The 21404-nt window shown below is 40.9% G+C and overlaps 1 protein-coding gene across 11 annotated transcripts in view; it reads left to right on the forward strand.

The window, feature by feature from the left end:
• Positions 1 to 21404, forward strand: part of KDM4C (lysine demethylase 4C) — a 490870-nt gene that overhangs the window by 34138 nt on the left and 435328 nt on the right. For 2 of the 11 annotated variants that reach the window (XM_036878839.2, XM_036878840.2), the window contains exons 1-2: positions 9828 to 10344; positions 17263 to 17358. The gene's annotated coding sequence lies outside the window, so the exon portion shown is untranslated. Of the gene's footprint in view, positions 1 to 9825; positions 10345 to 17262; positions 17359 to 21404 lie in introns of those variants that run through there. The other 9 variants (XM_057498654.1, XM_057498656.1, XM_057498655.1 and 6 more) reach the window with 7 other exon arrangements.

The raw sequence follows: 21404 nt of genomic DNA on the forward strand, positions 1-21404 counted from the left end.
CTATGAAGCCAACATCACCCTAATATGAAAACCAGGGAATGACCCCACCAAAATAGAAAATTACAGACCAATATCCCTGATGAACGTAGATGCAAAAATACTCAACAAAATATTAGCTAACCGAATTCAAAAATACATCAAAAGGGTCATACACCATGACCAAGTGGAATTCATCCCAGGGATGCAAGGATGGTACAACATTCGAAAATCCATCAACATCATCCACCACATAAACAAAAAGGACAAAAATCACATGATCATTTCCATAGATGCTGAAAAACATTCGACAAAATTCAACATCCATTCATGATAAAACTCACAACAAAATGGGTATAGAGGGCAAGTACCTCAACATAATAAAGGCCATATATGACAAACCCATAGCAAACATTATACTTAACAGCGAGAAGCTGAAAGCTTTTCCTCTAAGATCGGAAACAAGACAGGGATGCCCACTCTCCCCACTGTTATTCAATATAGTACTGGAGGTCCTAGCCACGGAAATTAGACAAAACAAAGAAATACAAGGCATCCAGATTGGTTAAAAGGAAGTCAAACTGTCTCTATTTGCAGATGACAGGATATTGTACATAAAAAACCCTAAAGACTCCATCCCAAAACTACTAGAACTAATATCTGAATTTAGCATAGTTGGAGGATACAAAATAAATACACAGAAATCTGTTGCATTCCTATACACTAACGACGAATTAACAGAAAGAGAAATCAGGAAAACAATTCCATTCACAATTGCATCAAAAAGAACAAAATACCTAGGAATAAACCTGACCAAGTGCCGCGTTCGCCCCTTGTTGCGGTGACGACAGCGATACGTACACAGACCTGGTTCACTTCAGTTCTTTATTGTTGCTCGGAAGGCCGGGAGAAGGTGAGTGAGAAGAAGCAACAGCCGGGGGGAGCGAATGAGAAGAAGAATGAGGGGAGAGAGGGAGACAGAGATTGAGAGAGTGGGAAAGAGAGTGAGTGCTTCTTTCCTGCTTATGCCTTATATAAAGGAAGCTGGCCTATGGTAATCAAGATCATGCAAGCCTATAGGAGCAACTTCCTTATGCTAATGCCACCTAACCAGGCAGGGTGGCGCCCAGGAAGCGTGCGCCACCTTAGGGCATTGGTCAACTAGAGTGGAAGGGCGGTGTTCAGCCATAGTGGGACTCAGCCTCGGCCGTAGGCCGGCCCCTACATCTCCCCCTTTTTTGTTTTTTAGCACAATGAGGCTCGGGGACCATGCCTGTCTTAGGTTGTCAGGGAGGTGCAGCATCCTTACCCGTCATAAGGCAACAGACAGCTAAGGTCTGCACCCTGTCTTAGGTTGGTATGCGTACCTCCTGATCTTACCCGTCTTTGACTACTGGTCCAACATATTGTGCTACACCCTAGGGGAGATGCCTTCTTCTATAGCTGCCATGGCCTGCACCAGAGCCATCGCCCGCACTTTCCGATGTTGCCATTGCATGGAACAGAACACCCATGCCTGACCAGGCTTTGGTGGCATTTAGCATGGCTTCAGCAAACTGAGCTACAGACAGCGCCTCTAACTTTTGGGGACTAACATTCAATTTTTCTTGCCATAGCTGAGTGGTGAGCACATCAAACTCACTGGACCAATTGGTGGATAACATCTTGCCTAATTTCCTGGACAGATTGGCAGCTTTAGAGAGGTTATGAAAGGAATGCCAGTAACACATAGAGCTGTCAAAAGGCAGATATGGGAGATTAAGTGTACTATAGGTAGAGAAAAAGGCAGGAAAGGTATGTGCAGTTTCAGTCACCGGGAATGGAATAGGCCAAGCCTTCACCAGACCCCATAGTTCTCTGGGTTCCGCTATCGCCTGCTGAAGAATCAGTAGCAGGATGAGCATCAGTGGCATCGGCATCTCGCACTTCCGGTTCTGGTCTTGCCACTCTCCGTGTCAGGCATTCAGGCACCCAGATGGGATTGTTTCGGTCCTGTGGGAAAACACAAACAGAGCCTCGGTTCCAGATTAACACTGGATCCGGGCCTTTCCATGATCCTTCCAATACATCTTTCCATATAACTGCGGGCATGTCTTTAGGCCTGGAACGGCGATTATGCCGCTCTGCTGCACTGTGGCCATCTTTGTCCAATGTCAAAAAATTTAAAATGAACAATATGATGTTAAGTTTGTCTCTGGGGGATCTGAAGTCTGCCCCTATTCCCCCTTTTTGTTTATAGAGAACATTTTTAAGGGTCAGGTTGGTGCGCTCTACCACGCCTTGCCCTTGAGGGTTATAGGGAATGCCCGTGGTGTGGGTGATATCCATTGTTTTTAAAAAGCTGAGGAGCGACTGGGATGTATATGCTGGCCCATTGTCAGTTTTTAAATGTTTGGGCTTTCCCCAGGCCGAAAATGCCTGGAGGCAGTGAGATATGACATCTCTAGATTTTTCTCCTGTATGGCAAGAGGCAAAAATGATGCCTGAGCAGGTGTCTACAGACACATGGACATATTTCATCTTACCGAATTCTGGAATATGGGTAACATCCATTTGCCAAATGTGATTGGGGAGTAGCCCCTTTGGATTAACTCCTTCTGAGATGGAGGGTAAGAGTGTGACACACCATTTGCAACTAAGTACTATGGCTCTTGCTTGGTCTCTAGTAATATTATATTTTAGGTGAAGGGTATGTGCATTGACATGGAATTGTTTGTGAAATTGAGCAGCTTGTTCTACATTGTCAAAAAGAGATTCTCTAAGATGTACACAGCATTCACTACATACTGACTATCTGCTAAAAGGTTAAAAGGTTCCTGTGAGAAAAGCGTAAAGGCTTGTGCTACAGCCAACAGCTCTGTTTGTCAGAACTGTAGCCAAGGATGTTTTGGGTAGTGGTTGTCAAAGGAAGCATTGGTGATGCTGTAAGCAACAGCCCATGCATCACAGCATGCAGTAAGACATTCAATCTGCTCAGCAGTATAAGGCGTTATTATCATGTTTGGGGGAATCCCAAATGTTTTTATAGCTGTCCTGATTCCCTTGATGATCAAATCAGCTATACTCTGAGGATACCATCTTAATGTTTTTCCTGGAGAGTGGGCCAGATATACCCAGAGAATTGGCCCTTCCTGCCAAAGTACCCCTGTTGGGCTATTATTACTGGGTATCACTATAAGGAATAGCAATTTGCCATAATCTATTCTATCTACCTGGGCAAGCTGCAAGCGGGACTGGACTAGGCTCAAGGCTTCCTTGGCTTGCTTACTGAAAGAGCGCGGAGATGATAAATCAGAATCGCCCTTCAGTGTCTCATATAATGGACTAAGCTCTTCATCTGTAAGCTTTAGGAATGGCCTTACCCAATTTATATCTCCAAGTAGTTTTTGAAAATCATTAAGGGTTTTTAATTGATCTGTTCTTATGGTTATTTTTAATGGCCTAGCAATAGTATTTTCCAATTTAATTCCTAAATACTGTTTGGTGCAAGTTGCCTGTATTTTCTCTGGTGCTAGTTCCAGACCCCATATCTTAAAGTGTGCTTGCAAGAAGCAGAGGGCTTCTTCTACTTTACTATTCTTTTCATGACATAAGAGAATATCATCCATATAATGATAGATAATTACATCAGGGAACTTTTTTCTAACTTCTGCCAGGGCCTCATGCACATACAACTGGCACATAGTAGGGCTATTTGCCATGCCTTGTGGCAACACTTTCCATTCATACCGCTCATCTGGGCAATCATGATTGATGGCTGGTACAGTGAAGGCAAACTTTTTACAGTCCTCAGAATGAAGAGGGATGGAAAAGAAACAATCTTTGATATCTATTACAATTGATTTCCAACCTTTTGGCAGGGCCATAGGCAATGGTAAACCTAATTGCACTGATCCCATGAGAATCATCTGATTATTTACAGCTCTTAAATCATGCAGCAATCTCCATTTTCCTGACTTCTTTCTTATGACAAATATGGGTGTATTAAATGGGGAAGTAGAACTTTGAAGATGCCCTGCGGCAATTTGCTCTTGCACTAATGTGTCATTGATGTCCCTGCAAACTTTGAGGTACACATTTAAATCTTTATTTTTCCAAGGCCTGATAGCCTCTTTACACCATTTATTTGCTTGCTCATAGGCCAACTGTTTTACTAGGGGCATTGCTGTGTCAACATCTCCAAATATACGGCCTGCAGTTTGCATTAACTTTACCAAGAAGTCTGCATAAGGCTCATTTGGTCCTTGGAGTACTTTAGATAATTGACCCTGTAAATCACTAATGCCCTGGAGTGTTTTCCAGGCCTTGACAGCTGCTGTAGCTATTTGCATATACACAGCAGGAGGGTAATTTATCTGATTATGCTGTCCTAGGTAAGGTCCTGTGCCCATTAGCATCTCTAGGTTCCACTGATTGTTCCCTGCGGCAGCGTTGCGCCGGGCAGTGTCTTGAGAAAGCTCTGCCCACGCAGTTTTGAATAGCAGGTACTGACCTCCAGTAAGGCATGCTCTGGCTACATTAGCCCAATCATCTGGTGTTAGATTCTGAGTGGCTAATGACTCCACTATGGCCACAGTGAACGCTGCTTGCACTCCATAGGTGGTGGCAGCTTCCTTTAGGCTTTTAACAAGCTTAAAATCTAGGGCTTGATGGTATCTTTGCTGGGTGTTTGGATCTTCTATTACTGGGAAGGCTGCATTCCCCTCCATGGTTAGCCATTCCCTCCATCTATCCTTGCCCAATTGTTCTTGGCACCCCTGGCCACCACAATATGAGTAACTCTGGTAAAGGGGTGGCTCTGCTCTATAGGTTGGAGAGCAAAATGGATAATCTGGGGCGGTTGGCACAATCTCTTCTACCTTACTGCTCTTATTGGGAAGAGGGGCTGAGCTAGTCTCTCCTTCCTCTCTGCTTATTCTCAGTCGGCTCAGTGAGGAGCACAATGTGGGCCGATGTCCTCTCTGAGCAGCCCTAGCCTCTAACTCTTCTCCTGATAATTCTTGGTCCTCTTCCTCATCAGAGGACCCCCCCTGTGTAGATCCACTTTCAGATGCTCTCGCAGAGGCTCTTTCCTCTTTCACTTCCTCAAGAATCTCCTCTCCCTCCCTTATGGCTTCTCTACAACTAGGTTTATTCTCCTTTAGGCAGCTCTTAACCAGCCCCCATATGGGGAGCGTCCCAGCCGGGAGCGGCTCCCTGCGATCTGCGCTGCGCAGATCCTCGCCTAACTTTTCCCACACGGGGGTAGTGATTCTTCCTGCATCTAGGAACCACGGAGCATGCTTCTCCACCGTGTGGAGGAAAGCCCTTGCGGTTTTTGTTTTTAATGAGGTTCCGTTGGCCCTCAGGAGTGCTCTCAAAGGCTCTTCTACTCTAATTCGAGACTCTTCAGATCCCATGTTAGCGATTAAAGGATAAAAGGCTACTTCTAAGTTTATGGGTAAAGGGAACTCTTATCGCTAACCTGCATTCGTCGCTATACCGCGAACTTTCCTTGCTTCGTCGCTATCCCGCGAACTTTCCTTGCTTCGTCGCTATCCCGCGAACTTTCCTGGCTTCGTCGCTATCCCGCGAACTTTCACTGGCGCCCTAACTTTTCATAACATTTTTGACAAAACAAAACAGTACAACAAAGAACACTATGACGGACAGACAAAACAGAAATCCCCACCACAGCCGCTTGCTATCTCCTTTCCTACTCCTACATTTGCTTTGCTCGTTGGTCCACTCACCCTTCTCATCTGAGGCGCCTTCCCGAGCAATCCTTCCGAACGGGGTCCACAGGTACTGCTTCAGGGTAAGAAGCTCTATGGCGTCTGCGTCCACTAGTTTCTCCTCTGGGTGGTTGAAGAAAAGCTCCCGGGTTTCGGCACCAGATGCCGCGTTCGCCCCTTGTTGCGGTGACGACAGCGATACGTACACAGACCTGGTTCACTTCAGTTCTTTATTGTTGCTCGGAAGGCCGGGAGAAGGTGAGTGAGAAGAAGCAACAGCCGGGGGGAGCGAATGAGAAGAAGAATGAGGGGAGAGAGGGAGACAGAGATTGAGAGAGTGGGAAAGAGAGTGAGTGCTTCTTTCCTGCTTATGCCTTATATAAAGGAAGCTGGCCTATGGTAATCAAGATCATGCAAGCCTATAGGAGCAACTTCCTTATGCTAATGCCACCTAACCAGGCAGGGTGGCGCCCAGGAAGCGTGCGCCACCTTAGGGCATTGGTCAACTAGAGTGGAAGGGCGGTGTTCAGCCATAGTGGGACTCAGCCTCGGCCGTAGGCCGGCCCCTACAACCAAGGAAGTGAAAGACCTATACCCTGAAAACTACAAGACACTCTTAAGAGAAATTAAAGAGGATACTAACAAATGGAAACTCATCCCATGCTCTTGGCTAGGAAGAATTAATATTGTCAAAATGGACATCCTGCCTAAAGCAATCTACAGATTCGATGCAATTCCTATCAAAATACCAACAACATTCTTCAACGAACTGGAACAAATAATTTTAAAATTTATTTGGAACCACAAAAGACCCTGAAGAGCCAAAGCATTCCTGAGAAGGAAGAATAAAGCAAGCGGCATCTCTCTCCCCAACTTCAAGCTCTACTACAAAGCCACAGTAATCAAGACAATTTGGTACTGGCACAAGAACAGAGCCACAGACCAGTGGAACAGAATAGAGAGTCCAGATATTAGCCCAAACATGTATGGTCAGTATGATAAAGGAGCCATGGATATACAATGGGGAAATGACAGCCTCTTCAATAGCTGGTGTTGGCAAAACTGGACAGCTACATGTAAGAGAATGAAATTGGATCATTGTCTAACCACATACACAAAAGTAAATTCGAAATGGATCAAAGACCGGAATGTAAGTCATGATACCGTAAAACTCTTAGAAAAAAACATAAGCAAAAATCTCTTGGACATAAACATGAGTGACTTCTTCATGAACATATCTCCCTGGGCAAGGGAAACAAAAGCAAAAATGAACAAGTGGGACTGTATCAAGCTGAAAAGCTTCTGCAAAACAAAGGACACCACCAATAAAACAAAAAGACATCTACAGTATGGGAGAATATATTCATAAATGACAGATTCGATAAAGGGTTGACATCCAAAAGAGCTCACACACCTCAACAAACAAAAAGCAAATAATCCAATTAAAAAATGGGCCGAGGTGCTGAACAGACAGTTCTCCAAAGAAGAAATTCAGATGGCCAACAGACACATGAAAAGATGATCCACATTGCTAGTCATCAGAGAAATGCAAATTAAAACCACAGTGAGATATCACCTCACACCAGTAAGGATTGACGCCATCCAAAGACAAACAACAAGAAATGTTTGAGAGGTTGTGGAGAAACGGGAATCCTCCTACACTGCTGGTGGGAATGTAAACTAGTTCAACCATTGTGGAAAGCTATATGGAGATTCCTCAAAAAGCTCAAAATAGAAATACATTTGACCCAGGAATTCAACTTCTAGGAATTTATCCTAAGAATGCAGCAGTCCAGTTTGAAAAAGCAGCACTATTTACAATAGCCAAGAAATGGAAGCAACCTAAGTGTCCATCAGTAGATGAATGGATAAAGAAGAGTGGTACATATACACAATGGAATATTATTCAGCCATAAGAAGAAAACAAATTTTACCATTTGCAACAACATGGATAGAGCTAGAGGGTATTATGCTTAGTGAAATAAGCCAGGCGGAGAAAGACAAATACCAAATGATTTCACTCTTCTGTGGAGTATAAGAACAAAGAAAAAACTGAAGGAACAAAACAGCAGCAGACTCACAGAACCCAAGAATGGACTAACAGTTACTAAAGGGAAAGGGGCTGGGGGGGATGGGTGGGGAAGGAGGGATAAGCGGGGTGGGGGGGGAAAGAACGGGGATATTACGATTAGCATGTATAACGGTGGAAGACAGAGAAGAAAAGTAGTGATTCTACAGTATTTTACTGCACTGATGGACAGTGACTGTGATGGGGTATGTGGGGGGAACTTGGTGATGGGGGGAGTGTAGTAAACATAATGTTCCTCATGTAATTGTAGATTAATGATACCAAAAAATGTATGCATATTTAGGTTTTTTAAACTTGTGATATGATTTAGATGTCATAAATCATTTCCATTGTTTTCCCTGATGTGAAAAACCTAAATTACCATAGCTGTTCTCTGGTACCCTATCCTCCCAAACACGCACATGCAAGTTTCTCAGCTTTGCTGTACTGTATTCAGATACATGTGTCCCATGCATGATGCTGCTGAGCACCTCCTATGAGCTAGACATCTGGGAAATGCACTGATGTGCACTCTCTTATGTAAACCTCATAGTAACTCCATGGAGGGTGACCATGAGTATCTTTATTTTACCAATGATGAAGATTAAAACTCTTGACAAAAGTTCCAGAGTAAGAGCTGAGGATGAAAATATGAGATCCTAACACTCATATTTGTAACTACTGCTATTTATTTGGCCTTTACTCAGTCAGCTATTTGAGTTTATTTCATGTGTGGACTGCATTATGAAGCCTTCCTGGCAATACTCTCCACCAACTGACAATGTCGTTTTTAATAAATCCTCACCCTGGACTGGAATTCAGGTTTCCAGACTTTTTATTCTGGTATACCAGGTTTCTAGTCTAATACGGCATATAGCTCCCTTAAGGACCCTGGTTTTCAGTAGCTGACAGATTTCTTAATCTCTATATTTGCTTTCATCTCTGTAACAAGGAGATAATAATGATACTATTTATTGAATGATTACTTTAGTTAATATATGTGAAGCTTTTAAAACTGTCAAGCTCAGAAATAAATAAGCCCTATGTAAATGTTAAGTTAAATGTTTGTTTTAGCATATCCAGTTGACTTGTAAAGAGGGTCGGAATCCTCATAGTACACACATTTGGAAAATTCCAAGTTGAGTGTACACATTAGGCAAGTTCTGATGTGTATATGGGTAGTAGAGCCTAAACCTTGTTTCTAATTTAATAACTAAAGAAATATGGGTCTCAATAGTCCGATTAGCTTAATTTAACCATATTTCTTTCATCTGTCCTCCAAATGTTCCCCACCAGCAAAAAGACTTCAAAGGCATGGTAAGTGTACCTGCTGAGATATTTTAAAAAGCAGAAATCAGTGGACTGTGGAAAACTCCCGTGTGCTCAGTAGTGTGACAATCTGCCCAATCTTTCTTAGCTGAGAAGAGGGGAAACGCCACAAGGGACCCAGCTGGGAACTCCGTAGGAAGTTAAAAAAAATTGTTCAGCTTTGCAAAACATTTGGTGCTCAGCCATCTGTCTCAGGCAGCACAAAGGCTTAAGGTCTGTGTGGTTTCTTCTAACACCTTGGAAGGCGGAGTTACAGCGCAAAAGCAACGCGTTGGAGCAAGCTAATTTAAGTACGTTCTTAGGGGTCCGGAGGCACCTGCACTTCCTGTTACTGCAAGTCAGACCAAACTGCTGTCATCCCCAGTTTTTGAGAGAACCAGCCCGGAGTCCGTTTTTGGGGCTACACTCGGGTTATCAGCTCAAGCGCACACCTGCGCGGGGCGGGATTTGCACGGCCCAGGAGCCTGGAATACCGCAGTTTCGCTCCCCTGGGAAAACAGCGCTACCTCTCGAGAGTTACTTGTTAAAGGTTGGCAGCTGGACACACTTCGCCCATTCGGGATCTCCCACTGTGGTGAGGGAGCTGAAAGACCAGGGCTACAAGGCGCTGTTACTGCCGCACAGCTACAAGTCCGACAACCTCACCGTGCTTTGCGGGGCATTCCGAGGCTCCACCCTCCCCAACGCCACTCCACTCTGACGTCCGCGCGCCGGAGGCCGCCATAGGCCCGCGTTAGAGCCCCGGCGCGTGGACTCCCATTAGGTCCAGCCTGCGGGAGCCCAGCAGGCGCATCTGCGCAAGGTTCTGTACACCTGTTCCTCACTTTTGCTCAGCTGTCTTCCCCCTGGGTGGAAGTGTGTATGTCCGTCCCCAGGGAACAGGATGCACGACAGCGGATCTAGGTTTAGAGCTGCGCAGAAGATCAAGCCCAAAGCAAGAAGATGCTGGGCACCTTTTTAGCCGTTTGGAAGTTCACGTGACCTACTGAAGAGCCGGGCCCCAGTTGTCACGTGACGGCGCGCGCGCCCTCGCGCAAGGAAAACCGGCTGGCGCTGTGCGCGCGCGCTCGCCGCTGCTTCCCATCCCCTCCACAGGAGGGTGAGGAGCGGCGAAGTGAGCAGGCATCTGGGGCCGGGTGCGCGTGCGCAGCGAGCAGCTGTCACCCAGTGCGGAACAAGTCTTCCAAATTTCCCAAATCTCCCTGGGCCGGAGGCCACAGTCTTCCTCCTCGGGGTCGTGTCCTCGCCGCGCGCCAGGTAACCGCTTTTCCGGAGTCCGGGGGACAGGGAAGGTGGGGGCAAGGGGCCCAGGCGGTCTTCCCGGCACTGCCCCCTCCATGTGGGGCAACGGAGGGTGCCGGCGTCCTGGGCAGCGGAGACGCTGGGCCGGAGACTCCCGGTCTGTGGCCGCCGCAACTGCTATGCCCCGGAGAGAGCGGCCAGCCATGGTCTCAGGGAGGGAGGAGGGGGCCAGTGACAGCCCGCTCCGGCCCTCACGGTGGTTCGGTCCCTGCGCTCGCCGTTCTCCCGGGGGTCGAAGTCTGGGTCGCGCTCCTTAAGGCAGAGGAGCGCGCGGGTGGTCCAGGGATGCCGACTCCTTTATTTTTCCTTTCCAACCTTAACTGTGGGGGACTCCGGAGAGGCAGGGCCTGCTGCGCCCCTAAGTGCCATCTTTTCCCTGGGGCTGTCACGACCCGCGGGGCGAGGGTGGGGACTCTTCCAGAACACCCAGTCGCAGGCCGCCAGCTTCTCTCTCAGGTTCGTCCTCAGCCCCGTGGCTGTCCTTTTGGCTTTTCCGCCATAGGACCATTTCTTCCTGCAGAGCCTGAAGCCACGGTGCAGTGTAGACAGTGGGTGCTTAATAAATATGAGTTGGATTGGGTCGCGTGGAATGCCAGGCACTGGACGTGGCGTGGGGTGGGGATGTGGAGGAGGGAGCCAAGCAGGCTGGGTCTCTGGACTTGAACTTGGGTTTTTCCTCGGGGCTCAGCCAATGAAACCGGCAGGGCTCCATTCGGATGCTTTCCGGGTGAACTCGGAGCCAGTCTCCCCGGGAAGACATGGTGCAAGTCTGCAGTGGCTGGCTTTGGTTGTGGGCGATGCCCAGGAAGGGTTTTGTCTGGTTTCTGCTCCGGGAGAAGAAATGGCAAACTTTTTTTTTTTTTAACACTTGGAAATTTACCCCGGGAGGTGATTGTCAAGCGCTGCTTCAGAAATGTAGGTTAAAAGTTGCAGGTGGTCCACCCTTACGTCGCTGAAAGTTTCTGGTGGGCTCGGTACACCTAGGGTCGAATCAAAATTTGCCCTGTTTCACCCACTAGAATTTGCAGTATTTTTCATTTTTAACCTCGGGAAATTCGGCTTCACTACTCTGTGGCAATAGTTACTAATACTAATTTCGAAATTTTGTGGTTGAAAATTAGTGGCTTTAATTCTTAAAGGTCCAGTTTATCTTTGTAGTACTCGGTTGTCTTTTGCGATCATTATTCAAGGTCTGTCTTGCTGGTGCCCTTCCAAGCCCCCATGCTTTGTTTTGGAATGTATTACATGGTGGTTCAGGTTCTTTAGGCCCTCTTTCCCCCAGTTTAAGGTGCTATGAAGAGTTTGCTCTTAAATCATTGTAACAACCCTCGAACTGGGTAGTGCAATACAATTTAAATAGGAGACTTGTTTAATTTTACTGCACGTGCACAAATGCTCTTTTTTTAAAAAGTCCATTAGCCAGTCTATAAGAATAAAAAATTTAAAAAGTTCTTAATTTAAAGAAAAGGTCCTTAGATTTAAATTTCAGTTGAAGAATGAGCTCTCTTCTGGACACCTGAATCACCCAGGGCTAAGTTAGGTACCCCTGGGGTATAGTCTGAATCCTTTTCTTTCCTTTTCTCATTGTTTGTAATTGCCTCTTGACTGGCATTTCTTCCCTATGCTTTGAGGACAGGTTCTCTAAATTTTTTCTTTGTTGTACTTCTAGCAATTTACCATAGTGCCTGAGTGCTCAAAATATTCCTTTCTCTTTAAACTGATTGTGGTGATAGTTGCACATTCTTTCTTTGTTGAGATGTAATTCACATACCATATAATCCACTTATTTAAAGTGTACAGTTCATATTGTAATAACTGTGTATGTGATAGATGTTAACTACACTTATGGTGAGCATTTAAAAATGTGTACAATTGTCAAATCACTGTGTTATACACCTGAAGCAAAAATTGTAATAAAAAAAAGTCCATTAATAAAAAAGTACTCAATATTCTTTTTTTTGGGGTGGGATTTTGTTCATTCAAAATCTGGAAAATGTGCACATTTTGGGGAAACACTGATGAGATATCAGAAATAGATTAGATTTATATTAGTTACATAAATCAGAATCCTAGTCTCTGCATTACAGGGGAGAAGGAAAGTGGTAGTTAACCAGCATATTTTGCATTTATTTACTCATTTCTAGGCTAATTTCTAAGGCTATAATCACCATAGCATTTTAATTCCAGATATCAGTTTAAGAATCAAACCACAGAATTGTTACACCCAGAAGGTCTTCAGGTTCTGTCACCTTTTTTAGGGTTTATAGCATTCATCTATGAAATTGGACTTAACATTGTGTTCTTGGATTATGAATTGGATTATGAATAAAGTGATGCTGTAGAAGAAAATCAGTGGTTTTTAGTATATGCATAGAGTTGTGCCATCATCACAATCAATTTTAGAACATTTTTATCACATCAAAAAGAAACCTTGTTCTATTAGCAGTTGTCCATTTGTCCACACGTTCCACCCCTACCAGCCATAGTTTATGTCATTGTATTTTCTTGATCCCTTGCAGTCTAGAAGGATTTGTGGAGCCTAAAATATAAATTAAAAGTATTAGGTTGTCGTTTTTTAATTCCCTGCACCCTCTGCCCCGAAAAGATTCCCCCTTTCCCCTTAGGGAGAAGGTGCTCATAATCCAAGTCTACACTTGCAGAGCCTTGATCCAAGCAGGAAAAGTATGATCTTTGTGAACAGGGAGAAAAGAAAAAAAGCAATAAAATCCATGTTTGTTAGAAAACCTGGAAATGAGAATTTAGAGGAAAAAGAAAAATCAGTGATTGCAATTTTCATTTTTGTAAATTTCCTTTTACCCATTAAAAAAAAATAATCTAGATGAGATTTTACTATAGTTTCAACATCAAACTTTTATTATGTTTTTATTCTTCCTCATATCTAGGAACTAATAGACAATGGTGAGGATACTTACTATTGGTTGCCCAGGGATGGAATTTCTGTTACTGAAATTAAGCTGATTTTTAGGGAACAGAATCTGGCATCTGATACTATTAGGGTATGAGAACTCAGTATGCGCTAAATAACATATTTCCCCTCTTTCCTTGAGAAATGCCCATATTAGTACATTTGTACATTTCATAGTACAGAATTTTCCTCCCACAATTGCTGCCTAGTAGTGGATACATTTTGTCAGTAGATATCTTAACACCTACTACTTACCGTGCACTATGTTAGATGTGGGGCATACAGCAATGAATACAATAGACAAGTGATTCCCTACCACTGCATGAAAGGATTATTTTGAGTGTGACTGTTTAGTTACACTGTTGCTGTATATTTTCAGATACACAGTAGCTACTGTGGTATTTATGAACTGTTGCTCTGTAGAATCAAAATTTATTCTACATTCTTTTAGGTTTGTATTATACATTACTGTAGATAAATATTTTAAGTAGTGAAAAATGTGTCATCAAAACCCTTTTGTTGATGACTTCCTTTTTTTTTATATCAACATACAGTTTTAGTGATTAATTTGACATCTCTACTAGCTAACTATAACAAGCAGAGCTGCCTATTTTTCCTCTCAACTCTTCTCTGGGTTTCCCACACATCTCATTCCATTTCATTGCTCCCTCTGGAAACCTGAGTGTTATCCCAGATACCTTATGCTTCCTCAGCTCTCACATCCAGACTGTTACCAAATCTTGTCACTCCCGCTTCCAAAATATGTATCAGATCAGTCCTTGTGTGTCCACCTGGCAATCTCTCAGTATCCACTCCAACCTCCTTCATATCTCTACTCTACTTACTGATCTTACAAAATGTGAATTAAATCATTCTTATTGCCCTTAGGACATTTAAAATTCCTGCATTGTCTTTTCCTATCCCAAGCTCTCCCAAAGCCTTACTAGATGGTTCTACTTTTCCTCTTTGCCCACTGACTTTTCTTTTCCTCAAACTGTACAGGTCCTTGAAGAGAAAGTGCTGTTTTCTGCCAGAATTTCTATACATCTTTCTGGTCTCTGTTTGAATGTACTTCCTCAGGGAATCCTGTCATTCCTACCTTTTGCCTATCTAAATCAGTTTCCCTAAGATTATTTAAATTTTCTAAACTTTCCTTTCCATAACATTTTGCAGTTTATAATTTTATATTTAGATGATTATTTGATCTTTTCTAAACTGTAAGAATTTTCAAGGACAGGGACCAAGTATTTTTTTTATTCATTTACAACACACCAGCATACTCTTACAGCACTACAGTATAGGTGCTCATAAACATTTGTTGTACAAATTAAGATGTTTACATTAAGAATAAATTAAGGAAATTAAAACCAGGGCACACAGTAGGAAATATATTTTATCCATCCTGACTCAGTACACACATATACACATATACATATACATATATAAAACTGAAACAGAAGTTTTGCAAGTAGTACTTTTGGCCATTGGTACTGTACTCTGATATTTTCTATTGTCCTTTATCACATATTTAAAAAGTATTGATCTGACCCATTAAATTGGGTAGGAATGCAGACTGTGTTTGAACTGTACAGCTCTAAGACAATACAACAAAAATGGTTCACTTCCATTAGTCCCTTCACCCTTCTTTGAAACACAATTGCTGTTTTTTTAGTCTTGTATGATGGGAAGTACAAGTATAGCTTTAAATACGTTCCCTCCTCCCCATCCCTACCCACCAGCCCCCAGCCCCCAGCCCCCGTTAAAAGAAATGACCATTGCTGAAAGCTAGTTCTACTTAGAAGTTTTCGCTGAACTCCTTCAGCAGGGTTGCTTAAGGTTAGGTTGAGAAAAATGTAAACTTGACTCTCCCTTAGGCCTTATCTTTCAGGTTTCCGTGGGCCATTAATAGAGAGTACTCTTCCACCCTACTTAGCTGAGTTATTTACAGGTGTGTGGGGTCAGTCACTGCATTTTAAAGCTGGCCTCTTCAGTTTTGTTTTCTTAATTCGTTGCAAACCAAACAAAATTCCAGAAATGATAACAAGGGATCAAGGCAAACCAGAAGTATTAGTGAATGCATAAATTAAGAAGCCTGGCTTGGTAAGGGTGTCACTTTCAGTTGATCACTAGAACTGACTAGAGCTGTGGCTCCCATTTGTTCACTTACAAGAACACTTGCAAGGAAGTCTTGGTACTGTTTGGCACCCATCAATGAAATATTGATCTCTTATCTATTTTGCCAACTATATATTAGAAATAATTAAGTTATTTCTAAGTCCAGCACAAGGGCTATTATAACTGCACACTGTGCTGTGATATTCATAACTTGGAAGAATATTTAAAAACATTAGGTATCCAAACCTTCTATACTTAATGAAAAGGCATTATACAAAACTGTGTACATTGCCTGAGCCCACTTGTATTCAAATATGTTGATAAAAATGTGAACATTTAGAAAAAATACACTGGAATGTTAACTTTCTGGTGGGATTACTGGTACTTTTGATTTTCCTTCATGAATTTTTTTTGAGAATGAACATTAGTCACCTTTATAATCAGAAAGACTCAGTTGAAAAACAAATGTCCTATGTTTTTACATATGTTTATACGTTAACATCTGTATTTGCAAAATGGAAAAATAGCACCTTTATTAAAATGGTAGATAGAGCCCAGGTTTTTAGTGGCTGTGTTTTGGGAACCCTTGTCGAAGTGGGACACACTCCACCTTCATGATATGTAGTCTTGCATTACATAGCGATCCATGTTTCTGCTCCTAGCCTGCATTTTTTTCCCTTTCCTGTCTAAGTTGTTAAAGCTTACCAAGCCTTGTTTATCATCTTTTTTGCTGAAATAGCATTCCATCTCTCACTGCCCTGCTTAAGCATATTGATAAATGAATGTCCACTTACAGTTGCTCCTAGTTCAATAATTTGGAGTCTAAATATCCCTTATTAAGCCCTGCTGTTTGGCATGGGTTGAAGGGATAGAGAGGGTTTGGGATGAATTAGGGAGTACACAGTTGATGTCTTCTTTCTGTTAAATTTGGAAAACGTCTATTTATAGTTGGATTTACAAAGAAAGTTGAAGGAAACATATAATGGTAGTTTAAATGTGTAATTTACCCAAACCTCTGTTTGAAATTGTTTGGTCTTTTAACACTCAAGCCTTAGTAGATTAGGTAGAATATTTGAAAATTTGGTAGCTACACAGAGTAGATATTCTAAATGTTGATTTACTGTTTACTAGAGAAGGAATGGGAAAACTTTTGAAATGAGAGAAATGTCAAAGTAATGACAGCTAGGCAGATAGGATCTTTTGGGGTATGTGTGTAGGCACTTTTAGGGTACCTCATAGTCCTGTTTTCATTTTCAGCATTGCAGGTTCAGAAATCTGAACTTTTCCAGTATCTTTGGAGGACTCGTGTCCTCAGTGTTGTTCCCTAATCAACCTCACAAGAAGAACCAGAACCCAGATCCAAAGCATGCATGTCTGCTCTTCAGGGCTCTTTTCTAGAAAGGCTTCATCCATGGGAAAGCACATCATTTGGTGACAGGCAGGTCCCAGCATTTGGGAGACGGGTAGCTGTACAGAGTGTTTTCATCTCCTGGAGTTCTCTGACCCTCAGGAGTACTCACCTCTGCTCAGCAGAACATTCTTCCTGTTGAATTGAGTTTAAAGAAGACAAATTTCCTCACTTTGGCTCTGTCTTTACCTTCATCTTTTGTTTTTGTTTTTGTTTTCACCACGTATTTGTTTAGATTTTAGTCCCGAGGACATACCTTTGTCTGGGATTGAGCATTGTCTTGTTTCTTTTCTGTGTTGGGAATCCATCAGGTACTCAGCAAGGTCACAGGCATTCCTTTGCGTAGGAGACTGATGGTACAGGCTTTTTTTTTTCAGGCTGCTTATCTCACTTACTTTGTTTTTATCTGTTTAACTTTCTAAAGGAATCATCACATGAAATTTGGACATTTTACTGAGAACTCTCAGTCCACAACATTCAAGCAGCTTTCATTAGCTGGAGTAATCTGGACCTGAGATAGGTAAATTAATTTTTCATTTCTTTTTGATAATTTTATTAGAATTTTTTATTACTTATATAAATGTATTTAAATAAATATTTTACTTATTAGTTTGAATAGGCAATGCAAGGTATACAACAGGTATAAAATTCAGAAGGTGTAGAAACAGGTAAAAAGTAACTGTTTTCACCTTTGGTCACAGACAATTTCTTCTGTGTGGCCAATTACAGTTAAACAGTTTCTTTAGGGCTTTCCAGAGATACTTTCCAGAGATATTCTATATAAGCATAAGTGTATATGTGTAATTTTTAACACAAATTGTGGCAGCTATATACTTATATCTATATACTTACTATTTTGAATATTTTTCATTTAACAGCGTTACCTTGGATGTGATTTGTAAAATATGAGTACATATAGTGCTCCCCTCTTTTTAAAATGTAATTATATTGTATGCATGTTTTATAATTTATCTCAGTGCAATATTGAAAGTCATTTAGATTGATTGTATCTCCATATAGTGATTATTTATGTACGATTACCATAATGTTTTAATTGTTGTAGCTTTATAATATGTTTTCAGAACTTTCTGAGCTATTCGTCATAGCTTATTTTTCCTCATTATATTTAACTTTGGAATCAGCATGTCAAGTTCCAAAAACCTATTGATAGCTTTATCGGGAATGTGTTTAGTATATGGACTAATTTATAAATATCTTTAAGATGTGTGCTTTCCTTCCCAAAAATATGGTATACCTTTCCATTTAAGTCTTCTTTTAAGTTCTTAGAAAAGTCATTAAAAAAATATCTTTACATGGATGTTGCTCATTTCTTAAATTTATTACTTTGCATTTTATTTAAAAAATAAATTTCTGATTTTGCTTTGGGACGTTTGGGACATTCTCAGACTTTTAGATAAGTTGAATTGATAGTACAAAGAACTTTTATTTCCTTGAAAAATTCACCTTCATGCCCCATCACATCTTAATCTTTTGGTGTATATTTCCTAAAAAGACTGTTTCCTACATAACTACACTATATACATCAAAATCAAGAAGTTACCATTGATACATTACTGTCATCTACTCTTTAGACCCTTTACATTTTACCTTTTGTTACAATAATATTCTTTGTAACAGAAATATCCAGTCTAGAATGATACTTTGAATGATACCTTGTGTTTCTTGTTTTCCTCTTATAAGCATTCTTCAGTCTCAAAGAGTCCCTGTTTTTCTCTTGATTTTCATAATATTGACTGACATGAAGATTAACAGACCAGTTACAGATTCTCACCAATTTTTCTTTGTCTGATGTTTCTTCATGGTTAGATTCTTTTATCATCTTTGGCAGGAATATCACAGAGGCAGTGCTGTAACCTTTTCATTATCTTATCAGGTGAAACACTATTTCATTTTATTCTATTATTGGTAATGTTCACTTTGATTACTTGATTAAGGCAGAGTCTTCTATGCTTCTGTGCTCTAAATAAAGGTACTGAAGTACTCTTTTTGTTTCTAATGTCATGTAAACATTTTCTTTATCAAATTTGCAAGTTATTTATTTTTATCAATTTGGATTTATGGTTTCTTATTTTATTCAGTGAGTTATAGTCTGTTATTATTACTTACATTGATATGCTCAAATTATCATAGTTTTTGCTAATGGGAGCCCTTCATGCTGGATTCTATGCCCTTTTGACATCTGTAATTCTTTGTTACTCTGTTCCTTTCAGGCAAGGGAGATATCTAGGCTCATCTTGAACTTTCCCTACCTCAAATATTTAGAAGCTGAGATCTAGGTGCTTATTGATATTAGGATGTTGCTCCTATGCCCTCTCAGTGAACAGAGCTAGAGAGTATGTGTATGTTCAGATGTACATTTATATGTGTGTGTATATATACACTTATCTGTAAACACATACTTACACATATGTACACAAAGAATTATATAACAAATACACCAATGTTGAACCATTCTTGCATTCCTGGAATAACATTTTCATCATAGCTAATTATTTTAAAGTCCTTTTAGATTTTGCCTGCTCATTTTTAAAGGAATTTTCATCAGTAGTTTGAAATTTTTCTGCAGTTTTCTTAGGCCATTTGTCAAGTTTTGTTACCCATTTTAGGCTTACTTCTTAACAGATTTTAAAACTTGCTGTTTTTTTCTTTCTCATGCTCAGGAACAGCTTAATAACGTTGGATAATGTTTCTTAAAAATCGAGCATAATTCTGTGAAGCCATCTGGTCTTGGTGCTGCAGAATTCTTAATTTACTGGGTTTGTGGTTTGTTTTTTTTATGGTAGCTGGAAAACCTAGTAGAGAGGTCAGTTATATTTGGGGCCTGGGTCTGGAGATAGTAAACGTGCAATCAGTTCATTGCACCTACTTGCTGTCTGACTTTAGGAAAGTGATTTCCATTTCTGAGTCTTAGTTTCATCATCTCTCAAATGGAAATAATCATGCTGGTTAATTTTACAGAAAACTTTTAAGAATGAAGATGAAGTATGTTAAAGCACAGTAAAGAACCAAGCAAATGCAAGGCTTTTTTTTTAAGGTTCATTTTAATAAGATGACATTTGTTTTGCTATTAACAATAAAGAAAAATAATGAATCAAACAAAATATGGCCTAGATAATTTATTTTTGTGAACATTAGTGAGGCTTTGGTCTTGTATTTATAAAAACTTATTTTATAATCAACGAGAATTGGGGAAAATTATGATTTTCCTTTGTGCTTATATTGTGATTGTATTTGTTATAATTTGCTTAAATATTTGAGATTTTGAGGAAAATTAAATTCATCAAATAGACATTAAAAATACTTTTATATCTGTTTGCGTGTCAAGGATGCCGTGTCTTAATATCAGGATTAAGAGATTAAATGATCAACAAACACCTGTGCAAGGCACTGTGTCAGACATTGCATATGAGATGGGCATACAGCATGCTTGGTCTTTTGAAGAGGTAGTTAGCAAAAAACATCAAGTTGTCATAATTCTTCAGTATTGTTCCTTGCATTCAATTAATAGTAAAACAAGCAAGGACTATCAAATTATTGTCTGATATTTTCCAATATAGCTGATAATGCATATGGTTTATACAAATATGAATCTTTAAGAATAATTTAAAAGTTTGCATCTAAATTGCATTTAAATATACTTTCAGAATATTTCAAATTTGAGGTATTTTTTGTTTGAAACTGAAAATGAATCATTTACATGGCCTCCTGTGAGTTCTGATAGGATTAAATAATTTAGGTAATCTCAGATATGAAAGGAACTCAGGCACGGTGTGGCCTGACTCTGTGTGGCTGGCTCCTGGGGCTGGTGGGTGTTGCAGTCTGAAGTCAGTGAGGGGACCACCAGCTGGCCAGCCTGCCTGCCGCGGGTGCTGGGATGCGCGGTAGGCTACATGGGGTGGTGGTTGCCAAGAAACTCCAGCAGGGATCTTGGGTACAGGGCATCGGGAGCTGGTAGACTCAGGTAGCTTTTACCCGAGCCAGGGTCCAGGAAGCATTTCCTTCTTCTCAGGTCTCTGGAGGGAAACAGTGCAAGCCCAGCAAGCATTTAAATGGAACTCTTAATATGTGAAATACATTTTAGAAACTGTTGGAACTGAATTATTTGGCTGCTTTGTGTATTCTTTCCAGCTCTGCTGCATAATAATAATAATAATAATAGGGTTTAAGAAAGCAAATCAGGTTTGTAAATTCATAGTGATAGGAGAATAATCCTTTTTTTTTTATTCAAGCAAAAATATTTGCTGGCATTGCGTAGTTTATAGGGCCCAGATTTTAGTGTAATTTTGCAGTTTTTCTAAAAATTGGAATTAACTGAAGTTTAAAAAAAAACCCTCAAATTTATTGAAAACTGTTGAAAATTTCTCTTATTATTCCTTTTTGTAAGGGTCACAAATCTCTAATCTGATGCAATGTTAAGTTTGCATGTTTCAAATGATTTTTACATTCTTCATAACTTTTAAAGCATTTTTGTTTCATGCTTAGATGTTTTCTTGATAATGTGGATTAGGGATTACTTTTGGCTGCAAATTAAAAATAGTGGGTTTG

Source organism: Manis pentadactyla, chromosome 3, assembly GCF_030020395.1.
Source record: "Manis pentadactyla isolate mManPen7 chromosome 3, mManPen7.hap1, whole genome shotgun sequence".
Classification (NCBI taxonomy): Eukaryota; Metazoa; Chordata; class Mammalia; order Pholidota; family Manidae; genus Manis; species Manis pentadactyla.